Raw genomic sequence first — 3,394 nt, forward strand, 5'->3', positions numbered from 1 at the left:
AAGCATGAGGTAAGTGATTTCTACTAGTTTTGAGTATATACAAGGTTTATATATGGATTTAGACTTGGAAAATTGTAGAAAACTTGAGGTTTGAGGGAAAACCTAGAAAACTAGTATTCTTGGATTTTGACCACGATTTTGGGTATGGAACTTAGAGAAAATCATATATTTGAGTTCGTGAGGCCATGGGTAATCTTTATCTTCGAAAATTTTTGGATTCCGGGCACGTGGGCCCGAGGGCATTTTTGTCAACTTTTCGATCAGGGTTAGGAATTGTTATAAATTGGATTATAATGAGTACCTTAGCATATATTAAAGGATTTACATAATTATTGGCTAGTTTTGGAGCGTTGTGCATCGATTCGAGTCTTCGGAAGGGCGTGGAATGCCGGTTATGGACCTTCGGAGCGAGGTGAGTCTCCTTTCTAACCTTGTAAGAGGGAATTGTTCCCATAGGCAAATTAATTTGTTATGTGCTCCTATTTGTGGGGGCTACGCACGCACGAGGTGACGAGAGTCGGTGTGTAGCTACTATTATGTTATTGTCCGGGTAGTATAGGACCCAAAAGCATGCTATACTTGGATTAACAGTAACTTATTGACAGCTCGAATTGCTTAAACCACATCGAATTAATAAATAAATTTCAAAAAGGATTAGACTTCTTTTCTTAAATTGTTAAAAGAGAAAGTGGCTTTTATTTGAATAAATATTTCCCGATAAATTCTTAATTGGCTATCTGAGCATGTATTTCTATGTGTACCTGCGTCGCATGCATGATTCGCGAGCAGGGTGATTGTTTAATTTATGTTGACCGCGTCGCATGGATAGTTCGCGAGCGGGGGAATAGATGCATCTATGGTTCGCGCCGTTCGACCCTCGGCAGTGCATAGTTTACATTTCTGTTGGAGCGGGCTGTCGACCTCGGCATGATTTGCGCATGCTCGTATTGGTTGCCTTGAAACTTATTGAAGTTGTTGCTGCCTCTTTCTGGCTTAAGAATATACGCATAAATGATGAAAAGGAAAGATTTCCTATAAAAGAAAAAAATGTTTATTTGCTTCAACCCATTGAATTATAATCTTGTTTAATAAAATTCACGAATTAATATACTATGGATATACCATCATTGGACCATTAGTAAGTGTCGAAGTCGACCATCTCGTCTCTACTTCTTCGAGTTTAGACGGGATACTCATTGGGTACACGTTATTTTCGTACTCATACTACACTTCTGTGCATTTTGGTTGCACAGGCATATGCATCTCTAGTGGCCTACTGGGCGTAGCAGCACGGATGATACGGAGACTTAAGTGAGCTGCACTTCTCGAGGCGATTCGCAGCCAACAGAGTCTCTTTCAGTTTTCTGTATTTATTTCTGTCCAATATTGTATTCCGGACGATTGTCGTATTACATTATTCCTTAGAAATTGCTCATGCACTTGTGACACCGGGTTCTGGAAGGATTTTTGGATTATTAAATGTTAAGTTTTGTTAAAGACTTCGTGGTTGTTTCTGTAAATTTTATTATTCGTTATTTAATGTATAAAAAAAATGATTCTAGACAATACAAAACTTGGAATTTAATTAAGTATTTTGGTTGGCTTGCCTGACAGCGGTGTCCGGCGCCACCACGACCCTCAGTGAATTTTGTGTCGTGACACCTTGTCTTTTCCTCCTATTAATTTTAGTTCTTAAGAAATTACTAAGTTCATCAAATTAGGAATTTTAGTTTTAAGGTGTGCACTGAGTTTGTTTATCGAGTTAGATAAATAAGACATCTAATTATTGTTATTTTTAGGAATTTATACTTTTCAAACACATTATTATATATAATATTTATGTTAATTTTTAAAGTTTAATACTCATTAATATAGGGTACACGTGCAACGCGCGTACCCTAAGACTAGTAAGGGTAATTTTGAAAAAACTAATTGAATTTTTTCTTGATTATATAAATGAATACTTATTTTGGACTAAATTAAAAAGACAAATTGATCACTTATTATGTGAAATCGGAGGAAGTAATGTATTTACTATGCCAATACGCATCTGCTTTGGGGAGTCAAACAAAAGTGATAACTTATTGAAATGTCGTCCTAATCCCATCGCTTAGGCGGTGGCCGTCATTTTCATGGGCGATTTGCAGTCATACCCTATATTTATGCTACCTTTTAACCTATACCCTATTTTCAAAAACTATTAATTTGGTAGCCAGCTTACAAAAAATCCGTAATAATATGACCATTATACCCCAGACAAAACATATAAAAGATGCATCACGCATATATCAATTGACAGTTCTCCTCCATCACTCCATCTCTCCTCAAATCTCCTCTCGTAAACCAGAAATTTGAACCAGATTCAAATTCCAAATTCAAAATTACAAAATACATTGTAAGTATTCCAATTCATCTTCAGAATTCAAAATCGTTTTTGAAACTGATTGATTTCATGATATATGTTTCTATAATTATTTTCGTAATTCACACTTGCATGAAGTTGTTTGACGGATGAAACATAAACTTTTCACTAATAGATTTCACTGACGAATGAATTTGCATTCTAAATTTGTTTCACGTTGAATTCTAAAGTGAAGCAAAAAGATTCTTCACGTTAAACCTAATTTAACGTCAAAGCTAAAAATTCAAATATGTTGAAGTTTTGTACTGCATAACATGCTGAAGTTTTTAGTTTATTTGCTAAACAAGCTGAGTTTTTACATAAATTGCTAAATTTGACACCAAAAATGCTGAAGTATTTGTCTTACAGTGTAATCAAGCTGAAGTTTAGTTCATTTGCTAAGACTTCAGCACTAAAATATGCTGAAGTTATGTCTTGCGTTCAATAGTTTTGTCATTAGCTTTTTCCCAAAACTTCAGCATAAGATGCTGAAGTTGTTTTGTTCATTTTTAACAACTTTAAGAGAAATGAGCTGAAGTTTTCCTCCTGCACTGTGTAATTTTCTAGTGAATTTTATTTAATGCATGCTGAAATTAAATTTAGTTCATTTGCTGAAGTTTTGTCCTACATTAAACAGCTTTTTTCATGAGCTTTTGTTCGGAAACTTCAGTATAAACAAGCTTTTTTCCTGGTCAATAGTTTTGTCATGAGCTTTTTCCAAAAATTTCAGCATAAGATGCTGAAGTTGTTTAGTTTATTTTTAAAAACTTCAGGAAAACGAGCTGAAATTTTCCTCCTGCACTGTGTAATTTTATTTAATGCATGCTGAAGTTAAATTTAGTTCATTTGCTCAAAAGTTCATACCAAAACGTGCTTAAGTTTTGTTCTTAATTAAACAGCTTTTTTCATGAGCTTTTGTTCGAAAACTTCAGTATAAACAATAACAGATATTTGTACTTTTATTGGAAAAAAGAACAGATTTGTATTTTTTAC

Source organism: Nicotiana attenuata, unplaced genomic scaffold, assembly GCF_001879085.1.
Source record: "Nicotiana attenuata strain UT unplaced genomic scaffold, NIATTr2, whole genome shotgun sequence".
NCBI classification, from domain to species: Eukaryota; Viridiplantae; Streptophyta; class Magnoliopsida; order Solanales; family Solanaceae; genus Nicotiana; species Nicotiana attenuata.